Source organism: Myotis lucifugus, unplaced genomic scaffold, assembly GCF_000147115.1.
Source record: "Myotis lucifugus unplaced genomic scaffold, Myoluc2.0 scaffold_22, whole genome shotgun sequence".
NCBI classification, from domain to species: domain Eukaryota; kingdom Metazoa; phylum Chordata; class Mammalia; order Chiroptera; family Vespertilionidae; genus Myotis; species Myotis lucifugus.
In genome coordinates this window covers 4027824-4042458 of record NW_005871070.1, presented here as the reverse complement: position 1 = coordinate 4042458, position 14635 = coordinate 4027824, and the positions used below count along the sequence as shown (strand labels likewise).

General features: G+C 41.8%; 1 pseudogene; it reads right to left on the bottom strand.

The window, feature by feature from the left end:
• Positions 1-5561: 5561 nt before the first annotated feature.
• On the bottom strand, positions 5562-12044 carry LOC102422055 (annotated as a pseudogene).
• Between the last annotated feature and the right edge of the window lie 2591 nt (positions 12045-14635).

The following is a 14635-nucleotide window of genomic DNA, read 5'->3' as shown; positions in this document are numbered from 1 at the left end:
TCTCTCTCTTATTTCCTACAACTGTATCGTATAACAGAATAATATCCAAAAGGTTTGTTGTTGTTTTTCCCTGTCACTAAAGTTTGACCCACACTCAAGGGGAAGGGCTCAAGCATTTTTTTTTAAATTAAATCTTTATTGTTCAGATTATTACATTGGTTCCTCTTTTTCCCCCCCATAACTCCCCTCCACCCAGTTAACGTGCCACACTCTGCCCTCAGCCGCCCTCACTGTCGTCAGTCATAGGTGCACGATTTTTGTACAGTCTCTTCCCGCATCCCCACACTCCTCCCCCCGCCCTGCAAGAATAGTCAGTCCACTCGCTTTCTATGACCCTGATTCTATGATAATCACCAGTGTATTCTGTTCATCAGATTATTTATTCACTTGATTTTTAGATTCCCTTGTTGATAGATGTGTATTTGTTGTTCATAATTTGTATCTTTACCTTTTTCTTCTTCTTCCTCTTCTTAAAGGATACCTTTCAGCATTTCATATAATACTGGTTTGGTGGTGATGAACTTCTTTAGCTTTTTCTTATCTGTGAAGCTCTTTATCTGACCTTCAATTCTGAATGATAGCTTTGCTGGGTAAAGTAATCTAGGTTGGAGGTTCTTGCTATTCATCACTTTGAATATTTCTTGCCACTCCCTTCTGGCCTGCATAGTTTCTGTTGAGAAATCAGCTGACAGTGGTATGGGAACACCCTTGTAGGTAACTGACTGTTTTTCTCTTGCTGCTTTTAAGATTCTCTCTTTGTCTTTTGCTCTTGGCATTTTAATTATGATGTGTCTTGGTGTGGTCCTCTTTGGATTCCTTTTGTTTGGGGTTCTCTGCGCTTCCTGGACTTGTAAGTCTATTTCTTTCACCAGGTAAGGGAAGTTTTCTGTCATTATTTCTTCAAATAGGTTTTCAATATCTTGCTCTCTCTCTTCTTCTGGCACCCCCATAATTCAGATGTTGGTACGCTTGAAGTTGTCCCAGAGGCTCCTTACACTATCTTCATATTTTTGGATTCTTTTTTCTTTTTGTTTTTCCAGTTGGGTGATTTTTGCTTTTTCGTATTTCAAATCTTTGACTTGATTCTTGCGACCTCTAGTCTGCTGTTGGAACTCTGTATAATATTCTTTATTTCAGTCAGTGTATGCTAAATTTCTAGTTGGTCCTTGTTCATATCCTCGAGGGTCTCACTAGATTTCTTAAGGGTCTCACTAAATTTATCGGCGGTTTCTAGAAAATTCTTGAAAAACCTTATAACCGTGGTTTTGAACTCTATATCCAGTAGTTTTCTTTCCTCCATTTCTGTCATTTGTGACCTGTTTCTTTGTCTCTGCATTTTGGCTGCTTCCCTGTGTTGATAGAGTGGCTTTCTGTGCTCGGTGTCCTATAGGGCCCAGTGGCTCAGCCTCCCCAATTACCTGAGGTGGACACTCTTGGTGCACCTCTTTGTGGGCTTTGTTCACAATCTTGTTGTAGTTAAGCCTTGATTGTTGTTGGTATCACTGGGAGGAATTGACCTCCAGGCCAATTGGCTGTGAGAATCAGCTGTGTCTGCAGTGGGAGAACTTCTGTGCTGGAGATACCCTTCTGGGGCAAGACTTGCTTCAGTGGGGCTTTGGTGCTCACTGAGTCTGCCCCCTGAGTGTGTCCCTTATGGATCTGAGGAGTTGTAATCTGGATGGTCCCACTCTGACCACTGGGTACACTGGCTCTTGGATCTCTAAGGAGGTGCTAATTTAGCCTCTGCCTGAGGCTACCCAACAGGAGCTATGGAGAGATCTGCAGATTCTCTTCTTTGTTTGGGATTTGGAGGTGCCCAGATGAGGCCCAGCTGTGAAGCAATGTAAGCTGCTGTGGGGCCTTTGGCCTTCTTTTGGAAGTTCTGGGTCTCTCTAACCCAGCTACAGTTTGTTAGGTAATTTTCAGATTGCAAAGGGCCAGGCCATTCATATGCAAAAGCCTCTGCACACAGCTTGGGTGGGGCGGGGTCTCAGGGAATCAAAAGGGCGGAGCAAACTGCTATGGCTGATCCTCAGTCCTACCCTAAAAGGCCCGAGTCTCAGTGTCCCGGTAATCGCTGCAAGCACCTCTGAGAGAAAGCCGCCCTCGTGTTCTGCCCACTGCCAGACAGTCCAGTTTCTCCCTGTATGAGTCTGGGTCCCCAGAGACTCGCCTGAACTGGAGTTCAGAGCAGTCGGGAGCTTGAGACTCCCTCCCGATTGAAAAAGACAACCGTGTCCTCAGTTGCCAGCCCTTTCCACGTGCGCCTCCGTACCTCTGCACTTTACTTCCGCACCTCCTCTGAGTCTCAGTGTGCTTTTTTCTTTCCTTCTAGTTGTAGAATTTCCACTCAGCCAGCCTTCCTGTGGTTATGGATGATGTCCGTTTTGTCTTTTAGTTGTATTTTTGAAGTGGTTGTGCGAGGCAGCAATTCCTGGTATTTACCTATGCCGCCATCTTGGTTTCTCCGAGGATGAACTTTTTGCTTCCTCTTAAACTCTAGGGGTCCCCAGGAGACTTACAACAAGGGGAGCAGCAGGCAGCAGCAGCTCGTCATGGGTTTACCCCCTGGTCTGGTCTCCAAGGCCCCCTTTTCTCTGACTTTTCAGTGAGCTAAAAGAGCCCCTCCTTGGCTCACTTCTTTCATACAGGTTTTTAGGAGCCAAAGCAGAGCACCGCCTGCTCTCCCGTTGCTTCTTCTGCCCTTAGTCCTTCGTGTGTTTCACTGTCCCCAGCTTTAATAAACATACTCTCAAAAATCAACCTGTTCACTCGATCCCCAGTAGGGGGCGTGCAGGAGGCAGCAAATCAATGTTTCTCCATTTCTTTCCCTCCTTTCTCTCTCTCTCAAAATCAATAGAAATATTTTTTTAAATAAAAAAAAAGAAATGCTCTTCCACTTTCTTACCAAAAAAAAAAAAAAAAAAAAAAGGCAAGTATTTGGTAAATAAATTTTTGCAAGGCCACCCAAAAACAATGAGACACAAAGGGGAATCTAGCAATCAGATTTTTGCTTTAATCCTTCCTATCTCACACTTAATTCATATGTGCTAAAGTGAGTATGCTCAAGTTTCCTTCCTGGAGCAGGATTTTCTACTGAATCTCTTTAGGCTGGTAAGTGGGGGGGGGGGGGGTTGTAAAAAGACAACAACCCACAAACCCTCTTTCTGAAGTTGCTAGGCTTTAATTGTTTTCAGTTTGAAATCATGGCACATTCTGGAGAGACTTGTTCTCAACCCCACAACAGCATAATGATTCAATATTTGTATGTGTTGTGAAATGGTAACCATAATAAGGCTAGTTAACATCTGACACCATACATACTTATAAATATTTTTTGTGTGATGAGAACTTTTAAGAACTACTCTCTTAATAACTTTTAAATATGCAAAATACAGTACGATTAACTATAGTCACCATTCTGTACTTGACATCCCCATGAATTACTTATTTTTCTATATGTTTTCAGAGAGAGGAAGGAAGAGAGAGAGAGTTAGAAACATCAATGATGACAGAGAGTCATCAATCAGCTGCCTCCTGCACATCTCCTATTAGGGATCGAGCCTGCAACCTGGGCATGTGCCCTGACCAGAAATTGAACCATGACCTCCTGGTTCATGGGGTCAATGCTCAGCCACTGAACCACACCAGCCAGGGCTGAATTACTTATTTTATAACTGGAAATTTGTACTTTCTGACCCATTCACCCATTCTGTCATCCCTTACCTCCCTCCCTCTGGCTATCACCAATCTGCTCTTCGTTTCTATGAGTTTGTTTTTGTTGTTGTTGTTATTGCTTTTAGATTCTGCATGTAAGTAAGATCATATGATATTTGTCTTTCTCTGTCTAATTTATTTCACTTAGCATAATGTTGTCACAAATGGCAAGTTTTCATTCTTTTTTATGGCTGATTAATATTCCGTTGTGTACATATAGCATTTCCTTCTTTAATCTCTTATTTTTTGGCTTTTGTCTTCACTCTACAAGACATATTCTAAAATTAACTGTTTTTGGCTTGCAAACCACATATCTAATAAGGGGTTAATATCCAAAATATATAAGGAACTCACATACTTAATAGCAAAAAAAGAAATAACCCAGTTTAACCCGGCTGGGGTGACTCAGTGGTTGAGCATTGTGCCAGGCACCAAGAGGTCGCTGGTTTGATTCCTGGTAAGGCACATGGCTGGTTTGTGGGCTCAATCCCCGGTGGGAAAGTGCAGGAGGCAGCTGATTGATGTTTCTCTCTCATCAATGTTTCTATCTCTCTCCCTCTCCTTTCCTCTCTCTCTAAAATCAATACAAATATTTTTTAAAAAGAAAAGAAATAACCTAGTTTAAAAATGGACAGATTTCCAGTCGAAATGGAGGCATAGGTAAATGTGGTACTTACATCCTCCCACAACCACACCAGAATTCAACTAAAGTACAGAACAACCATCATTCAGAACCGCCTGAAAGCTGGCGGAATGGATGTCCTGCAACTAGAGAAGTAAAGAAAGCATGTTGAGACTAATAGGGGGGCGGAGGTGCCAGGAGGTGTTAGGAGACCCAGACACATACAGGGGAGGAACTGGATCGTTTGACAGCGGGGCAGGAACTCGGGGGTGGCCTCCTACCAGATGGAGGTGCTCGCAGGGGTCATTGTTCCTATGCCGAGACCTCCCCTGTCCCAGGGCTGACAGGAAACCATATCGAAGTCCTCCTAAACCTGGAGCACCCTGTTTGCCCTACCCTGGTGTTTCCCTGAGATCCTGCCCCATCTAATTTGCAGCCCCACCCAAGCTGTTTGCAGCAGCTTTCCCATATGAATTAACTATTTTTAACTATGTTTAATAAAATTATACTGTAACAGTATATTTAAGTAGTCATATGTGGTAAAAGTTAGAAAATTTAGTAATTATAGGAAAAAAAAGATTCCCCAAATGATTAATCCTAGAAGACTAGAGTGCAATGATCTGCTTTATTTGACAAAGATGTTACATACTGCTTCGAAGCTTTGCAAATTTAATGACCATAAAAAAAATGGACCTTAACTTTCTTCAACTTGTGCAAAGTTTGTTTGCCTGGCAGACCAGTGAACGGTAGGGCATAGGAAGTAAGTGTAAGTTTAGTTCCGTTGTTTAGGGGTTGCATGACTTCATTCCTGCTCACCCAGGTAACTTGGCAGACATGGTAACTTGGAATAGTTCTTGCAAAGCTGTTTGATGGCAATGGGGTGGACAAGGAACTCTGAGGCCAAAGAATCTTTTTCTTTAAAAAGAAATTTTTTTTATTGATTTCAGAGAGGAAGGGAAAGGGAGAGAAAGATACAAACATCAATGATGAGAGAGAATCATTGATCGACTGCCTCTTGCATACTCCCTACTGGGAATTCATCCCATAACCTGGGCATGTGCCCTTGACTGGAATCGAACCCGGGATCCTTCAGTCCACAGGCTGACACTCTATCCACTGAGCAAAACCAGCTAGGGCAAGAATCTTTTTCTTGCACTTGGTGTGTTAACTAATTCTTCAAGCGCTCACTGTTTTTGCCCTCAGAACTTTGCAGTCAGTTGCTTTACTCTCTGCTGTGATGTGGATGCTGGGCCTGTGGGTTAGGGATTGTCTCTTCTTTTCTCTGTGCCTGGTCATGACTATGAGGCAACAATACACTTTTGTGGCATGAAGTGGCACCTGAATCTTGTACCTTGGCAAGCCCAGAGTCTTATTTTTCTCTGCTCTGATATTCTTTGTGTGCAGCCCAAGAGGCCACCGCACTGCCCATCCACCCACTTTGCTTAGTACTTTGGTACTTGGGAATCAAGCGGTGGGAGTAACTTTCTATCTGGCTTATGCCTGAAATGAAACAGGTGATGCTGGGAGTTTTAGAACATTTAGAATCTGAATCCACATCCTTCTTTTCTGTGTAGTATGCAATCCAGTTTATCTTCTTACTCAAAATGGTGTTAACAACTTCACAGTAAGTACTTTTTGAAAGCTTAGATCAAGGACAATTCTGGCTTGCAATCAAATGGTATTTTTCAAAGCAGTCTTTATGGCCCCTTACTGATATGGTGTGCCAGAGATTAGATTGGTACTCTCAATATCCAGCTCAAAACAAACGTGGCAGAAGGAGAGTGTTTCTTTGCCTGTTACCAGTTGACAAACGCTGCAAATGTTGTCATCACAAACTGTTCCTCTTTATTCATAGTGCCTGTCCAGCTCAGCGCACCACTGCAGCCATTCTGTGCATTGGGCTCCTGCAGTATGTCTTTATTTTAAATAAATAGCAGTTGAACATTGTTGTACACCCCTGAGTGGTTGGGAAGTCTTATTATGAAAAATGACAGAGTAGAATAGAGTCTGTGTTTATAGCTACAGTGGATGAATCAAAGGAAGAAGATAGGATTGGATTAACATCATTAAAGTATCCCTAACAAAAGCAGAAAAGTTCAGACAGTTATAAAATTATGTTAGCCCAGCAAATTGGCTCAGAGGTTGAGCGTCGACCCATGAACCAAAAGTTCACTGGTTCAAATCCCAATCAGGACACATGCCTGGGTTGTGGGCTCGATCCCCAGTAGGGGGCATGCAGGAGGCAGCTGATCAATGTTTCTCTCTCATTGATATTTATCTCTCTCTCCCTTTTGCTTCCTCTCTCTCTAAAGTCAATAAGAACATATTTTAAAATTATGTTAAGTTCAGACATAAAATTATATTAAGATAGACTTCAGCTATAAAGAAGTGAAGAGGTTGACAAGTCCTCTCCTCAAAACACAGCTATGAGCCCTGACCGGTTTGGCTCAGTGGATAGAGCGTCGGCCTGAGGACTGAAAGGTCCCAGGTTCGATTCCGGACAAGGGCATGTGCCTTGGTTGCGGGCACATCCCCAGTAGGAGGTGTGCAGGAGGCAGCTGATTGATGTTTCTCTGTCATCCATGTTTCTAACTCTCTATCCCTCTCCCTTCCTCTCTGTAAAAAATCAATAAAATATATTAAAAAAACACACAGCTATGAAACTGAACAAAGTTTTCAAAATCACTTATTTCAGGGTGATGAGAATCTATAGGGCTTAGCAAACAGCAAATTGAAAACTGTATATTTGTTAAGGATCGCTGAACAATGGAAGTCTTCAATTGAAGACTGGGTGTTCTGGCCGAGGGCTTCCTCCTTCTACATCCTAATTTGTTGGAGCTGTTGTCCTATTAGGGTGGTTGCTAGGAACTCAGTTCCTTTATCCTGCTCCACTACACCAATTGTTGGGTCTGAGTTATCCCTTTGCCAGGGACTGGACCTCCTTGGATATCTGGTATCAGAAGACAGAGAAGCCATGAGAAGTTGTGGGTATATAAGAAAGTCTTTATTGTAGAAGCCAGTGGCTATGTAGCCATTGCTAACAAGGAGCCATTAGACAAAACAGTTCTTCAAAGCCAAGTCCCACACAGTAGCCGCACACCGGCTAGGTAACAATACATCTTTCCCACACAACAGCAGCAGCCTCTGTACCTACAGCAGCCTCACATAACAGCAGTTTAGCCTGATAGAGGAGCAGCCCTCAGGCTCTACCTAGCAGCCACACCTGAGCTGCTGGAGGGTCAGTAACAACTTACACTACTTAGACAAGAGAGGCTTCTTTCCAAAAGAGTGGCCTCAGGCTTTTGGGCTATAGAAGGGCACGCTTGTGCAGTGTACATAAGCAGATTACTGTGGGCTTGCTCTTGCAACTGTGTAAAGTCCTTGGACACCCTGAGTAAGATTCCCACGCTCAGAGCGGCCTTAAGCATCCGGTGTACTCTGAATAGGGTACCCAGTGGTGTTGGCTGTGAAAGCCAGTAGCTTTGCTGAAGCAAGAGGCTAACTTGATTTGGAGTCGTGGTTGGAAAACCCACACCCAGCAAATAGGAAATACCTGCAGCTCTTTTAGCTTTAAGGCAGATAGGAGGACAATCCAGAAATTTAACAGAGATAAATCCCCCCCCCCAATTTTATTGAGATATAATTGACACACATCACTGTGTATAGCATAATGGTTTGACTTACACATATGTATTGTAAAATAATTACTGCAATAAATTTAGTTAGCATCTATCATCTCCAATAAAAAGGAAAGCAAAGAAACAAATTTTCCTTATGATGAAAACTCTTAGGATTAATTCTTTTAACAACTTTCACATCCTATATAATAAAAGGCTAATATGCAAATCGACCGAACGGCAGAAAGACTGGTCGCTATGACATGCACTGACCACCGGGGCAGATGCTCAATGCAGGAGCTCATGGCTGGCGAGCACAGCCACAGTGGCAGGAGCCTCTCCCACATCCGTGGCAGCACTAAGGATCTCTGACTGCTAGCTTAGGCCCGCTCCTTGTGGGGAGCGGGCCTAAGCCATCAGTCAGATATCCCCCGAGGGCTCCCGGACTGCAAGAGGGCGCAGGCCGGGCTGAGGGACCTCCCCTCTGAGTGCATGGATTTTGTGCACCGGGCCTCTAGTATATCATAAGCAGCAGTGTTAACTATAGTCGGCATGTTGTACATTATATTCCTAGTACTTATTTATCTTATAACTAGAAATTTATAACTTTTGACTACCTTCCTCCAAATCTCCCTCTCCCACCTCTGCCTCTGGTAACCACAAATCTGATCTCTTTTTATGAGTTTTTTATTTTATTTTTAAAAATCTTTATTGTTGAAAGTATTACATAGGTCCTCCTTTTCCCCCCATTAACCTCCTCCAGCCTGCTCCCATCCTCCCGCCCCCGCCCCAGACCTTCACCACCCCATTGTCTCTGTCCACAGGTTATGCATATATGCATACAAGTTCATTGGTTGATCTCTTCACATGTAAGTGAGGTCACACAGCATTTGTCTTTTTTCTGACTTATTTCATTTAGCATATGCCCTCATGGTCCATACATGTTGTTGTAAATGGCAGATTTCCTCATTTAAAAAAGTTTTTTATTGTTGATAGTGTTATAGATATCCATCATTCCCCCTTCTCCTTCTGCCCAGCCTCTACACCCCTCCTCTCCATGCCCCCAGCCTTTACCACTCTATTGTCTGTGTCCTATGGGCTATGCATATCCTATATAATAAAAGCCTAATATGCTGGTTGGCCGGTCAGCCATTCAACCAATCAAAGTGTAATATGCTAATGATATGCTAAGGCCACTCAACCACTCACTATGATGTGCACTGACCACCAGGGGGTAGACAGTCAACCGGTCGACCAGTTGCTATGATGTGCACTGACCACTAGGGGGAAGATGCTCTGACCAGTAGGTGAGCTTGCTGCTGGGGTCTGGCTGATAGGGACTGAGCCCTCCCGCGGTCCCTCTCCAACTGGCCAACCTCCCATAACCCTCCCCAGCCCTTATCATGCACCGGTGGGGTCCTTCAACCTGGCCTTCACCCTCTCACAATCTGGGACCCCTTGGGGGATGTCAGAGAGCCTGTTTCTGCCCGATCCCACAGGCCAAGCCTAGGGACCCCACTGGTGTACGAATTTGTGCATCAGGCCTCTAGTAAGTATATAAGTTCTTTGGTTTATATCTTCTGGCCTTCCCCCTTCCCCATCCCAAGGTATGTCACTCTGTTCAATGCCTCCATGCCTTGGGACTTATTTTGTTGGTCAATTCATTTTGTTCATTAAATTCCACATATAAGTGAGGTCATGTGATACTTGTCTTTCTCTGACTGGCTTATTTCACTTAGCATAATAGTCTCCAGGTCCCTCTATGCTGTTTCAAAGGGTAAGAGATCCTTCTTTTTTACAGCTGCATAGTATCCTATTGTGTAAATGTGCTGCAGCTTTTTTATCCACTCATCTACTGATGGGCATTTGGGCTGTTTCCAGATCTTAGCTATTGTAAATTGTGCTGCTATGAACATAGGGGTGCATATATCCTTTCTGATTGGTGTTTCAGGTTTTTTAGGATATATTCCCAAAAGTGGGATCACTGGGTCAACTGGCAGTTACATTTTTAACTTTTTGACGGAACTCCATACTGTTTTCCATAGTGACTGCATCAGTCTGCATTCCCACCAGCAGTAAACTGGTGTTCCCTTTTCTCCACATTCTTTCCAGCACTTGGTGTTTGTTGGTATATTATCAGAAAAGGGATAGATGGGGAAAAAAGGGTACATCTACACATTGTATACTCTCAACAGTTAAAAATGGTTAAGTAGTTCTCATGTGTTGACATAGAAAACTAAGCTGTTGTTGAATAAAAACTGCCAGGTGACTTTTTAAATAATGCCATTTATATTACTCTCAATCTCTTCCTCCACGGTGTGTGTGTGTGTGTGTGTGTGTGTGTGTGTGTGTGTAGGCTTGAAAGCTTCTAAAAGAAACAGAGGTTTACTCTAGGAACTGGGACTTCAGATATATTATACTTTGTTATTTTTTTGTACTATTAGAATGGGGAAAGAACATGTGTCATTTTTAAAATCAGCAAAAGCTATTTTCATTAAAAGTGTAATTGCAACCATCACTAAAGAAAAATCCCAAAAGTGTTCATAGCATACACTACTTAATATACAAATTGCATAAATGAATATGCAACATAATAGTCAATGCCATCTTTTGGTCACCTAAGTAACAAAATAAAAAAAAAATGAAAATAAAATAAAAAATGATTTCAGGAAGGGAAAGAGAGAAAGGGAGAAGATCAGAGGAGAGGAGAGGGAGAAACATTAATTTGTTGCTACACTTATTCATACATTCATTGGTTGGTTATTGAATGTGCCTTGACTAGGGATCAAACCTGCACCCTTGGTGTATGGGATGATACTTCAACCAACTGAGCTACCCGGACAGAACACATAAGCATTTTGGTGCACGCTCAAGCACTTTTTCATGTGTTACTAAATTTCATGACCAGATAGCACAGGCTGTCTTGCCCCAAAGTACTCTGCCAAAGAGTTTGATTACTATGAAATGACATGCTATAATGTAGTAGCATCAGTTCTAGAGCTATCTGGCTGGGAAATCTAGGCAAGTTCCTTAGCCTTTCTGAATCTCAGCTTTCTCCTTTATAAAAATAGTATCTGCACTGTTTACTTAAACAAAATTGTAAGGATCAAATTATCTAATTTGATGTGTTACCTAATTACCTAATGTATGTGAAAACATTTTCTAAACTCTAAAGTATAAGGGTTTACTCATGTTTATTAAGAAAGGAAACCTGCCTTTAATAACCGAGAGGATGGATATTACCGCATTTAAAACCATGTCAAGCAGAGAACTTTGGAAGAAAGTTCCCAGTGAAATGGGAAGGGTAAGCCTTAACTCTATAATTAGAATCAAACTTTAACTCTGGCATCTTTCTACTAAAAATGATAGGATAATATTTTGATGCTTTGAACCAAATAAAACCCAGAAGCAATTGCTCCATGGTGATAGGTAAGGGAAAGTGTAATCCAAGTCACTAGGAAGACTTTGATCCAAAATGAAAGTTTTCTTTCCCTGCTAGTCAGGCAGACATCTAATTACTCTTGTTTGATATACATAATGTTATTGATTTTAATGTTACATATCCACAAATGAAGGTTTTTGCATTTGCACAGAGTTATTTAGCTGGCATTAAGAATAAAACCCAGTCAATAATAGTAATTTTTGTTTTACTGTGATTTGTTCTAGTTTCAATTAAGGCGTTGGCTATTTCATAGGTCCTTTCTTTATGTGAATGCTTTAAAGATAATCTCTCTCTAGTAGAGGGTTTAATGTGGAACTATTTTTCATCTTATATAATGTTTCAGACACAAAACCAGAACAAAAGAATCTTAAAGACAAGCTATGGGAATGTTGGGATAAGAAAGATGAACTGAAATGAGTCTCTTCCCCTTTACATTGTGTCAATGCTCATTACTGTTTGTCTACTTCAACCCAATGAGGCATAAGAATACCTCCCTTCCCTCTTGCTGTCCTTTGAACAATGGGACAGTCAGGAGACCTGGGCTCTGGACCCAGATCTGGTCCTTAGGAGCTGAGCGACCTGATGGTGAAGGCTCACGCGGCAGAGGGCTGAGAGCTAGCATCCACTGATCCTTCACGCCAGGCATAGGGCTACACTTTATCCACTTTCTTTTTATCCTCACTATTCTGTAAAGTAAATGGTATTGTCCCTTTTAAAACATTTTTTATTTTTATTTTAATATGTTTTTATTGATTTCAGAGAGGAAGGGAGAGGGAGAAAGAGATAGAAACATCAATGATGAGAGAGAATCATTGATCAACTGCCTCCTGCACGCCCCCCACTGGGGATAGAGCTGACAACCTGGGCATGTGCTCTGACCCGGGAATCGAACTGGCGACCTTTTGGTTCCTGGGTCGACGCTCAACTGCTGAGTCATGCTGGCTGGGCAGAACTGTCCCTTTTTTACAGATGAGGGAATTAAACTTGTGAGAGTTAAGTTAACTTGGCACAGGTTGCACAAAGGAGATCTACTTTGAAGACTAGATGAAATAATGTTTAAGAAAACGCTTTGACAATTGTAAAATGCTATACCGATTTAAACTATAATTGTTTTAGTTCTCAGGAAAGTAAAAATCTGTCTTTTCCAAGTGCTCTTTCTAGATGGGCACCCACCTATTTTGCATTCATATAGCAGCTGCTTCCATTTCCAAAAAGGGCAAGATGAGTATTTGCAAGGTTTTCTGCTGGCCCTACCGTCAAAACCAGCAGAAACAAGTATTTTGCAAAGATGACAGTTCTGAGAGGAAAGCAAAAGGAAATCTACGTTCCTCACTACCCTGTTAGGGTGTAATACAATCGCAGTGTGCTAATGAAGCAGTGAATTTTATTGTATGCGTGGGAATCATTGGGCTCAGAGTGGCCTTGCATCCTAATCGGTCCTTGGGGCGGTCAGTCTGCTCCTATGACTTTACTGTCTTGTCTCTTTATTCACACAAGCAGTGCACACACAGCCTGTTTGTCAACTTCACAAGCACTCAGCTGTAAACATAAATGACTCTCAGATGATCTTGATAGCTGGTGTGTCCAGAGAGAGAAGACCGTTGCATCCAGCTGCCTCGCTCTCAGAATGACTGGCAACTTCTTTAGAAGAGGCTGCAGCCCTTTCTCTCATACAAAGGTTATCAAAACGCCCACCAAGCAATTCTGTTTTCCCTGAGGGTTGTAACTACTATTAGAACAATTAGCCTTCTTATGGTCATATGACACCAAACAGCAGGGAAAAAGAGGCAAAACCTCATTCCCATGTTCTAACTAGGACTATGTAGTTTGTTATCTCTTTTCTCAGCCCAATCTTACTAATGATATTTCTAGCCTGTTTTGCTTCTCAGGAGTCAGATCATCAAGTATAGCATTTTGCTTATTCTCATGATCCTGATGCATTACGATCCTCATTTATTTAGTTGGAAAGACTGAGGGAATTCTCAGCAGCCAGTTTAGAAAGCACCAGAAGCCTTGGTGTGAGAAATCTGATTACTTGACCCCCCCATACTTATGCATGTCACATCGAGTGACCTCTTTTAGTATTGCAATTTTCTTTCTATATAAAAGAAGCTAGTTTTATGGATTTAAACAAGCTGAATGAAATATATCTCAGGTTGTTTTGCTACATTCTTTGCCAATAACAGGTTTTTGCCAGTTAAAATTCTTTGTTTTTTTTTTTTTTCTTCTTTTTAAAACTCTGTTTGGCCCTAGCCAGTTTGGCTCAGTGGATATAGAGCATCGGCCTGTGGACCTAAGGGTCCCGAGTTTGATTCCCATCAAAGGCATGTATCTCAGTTGCAGGTTCATCCCTGGCCCGGGCCCTGGTAGGGGCTCGTGCAGGAGGCAACCAATCATTGTGTTTCTCTCACATCGATGTTTCTCTCTGTCTTTCCCTCTCTCTCCCACTCTCCCTAAAAATCAATGGAAAAATATCCTCAGGCGAGGAGGATTAACAAAACAAAACAAAAAAGCCAACAACAAAAATAAAAATAAAAAACCAGAGGCTAAAAAAACAACAACTCTGTTTGTTTGGAAGCAGTGTGGGCATTGACAACTGTGGGCTTTTATACGGGGCTCTCTGGTCCAATGTCTGGGACTTGGAACTTACTTACTTTTAACCTTAAAAAACTTGAGAGCAGAGCTTGATGGATTCTCAGAGTCATGGAACAATCTTATTCATGAAGCCAGAACTAAGGGTCAAGTCAAAATATGGAGGAAGCCCCAATGGATTGTCAGGGAAGGCTTTCCAGAGGTGGAGTTAATTAACTGTCCTATCCATTATAGATTGCAGCAATAATCCCAGCCAGCTATTTCTTAAATGTATTCTCTTGGTCATGTGATGTCATATAAGGAGACTTGAAGGAGTTGAAAAATGAATGGTAAGACTTATTATTCCTTTGGTAATATTCATTTATTTTTACCTTTTTAGAGAAACCACTTACTGAGCACAAGACTGATAGCTTTATATATATTATCTCATTTAATCCTCATAACAACTTCATGAGGTTTGTGCTGTTATCCCTGTGGGGCTCCAAAGTTCAGGCCTTTAACTATGATCTTATATTTTATTCTATGATGTAGGTTTATTATTCAAAGCTGTAAGTAAACCATATTTTTATATAATATATCATAACTTAAATTCACCAAAATAGCTTGTTTCATATAGGAATTCTAGTGTAAAAATATTTTAATATA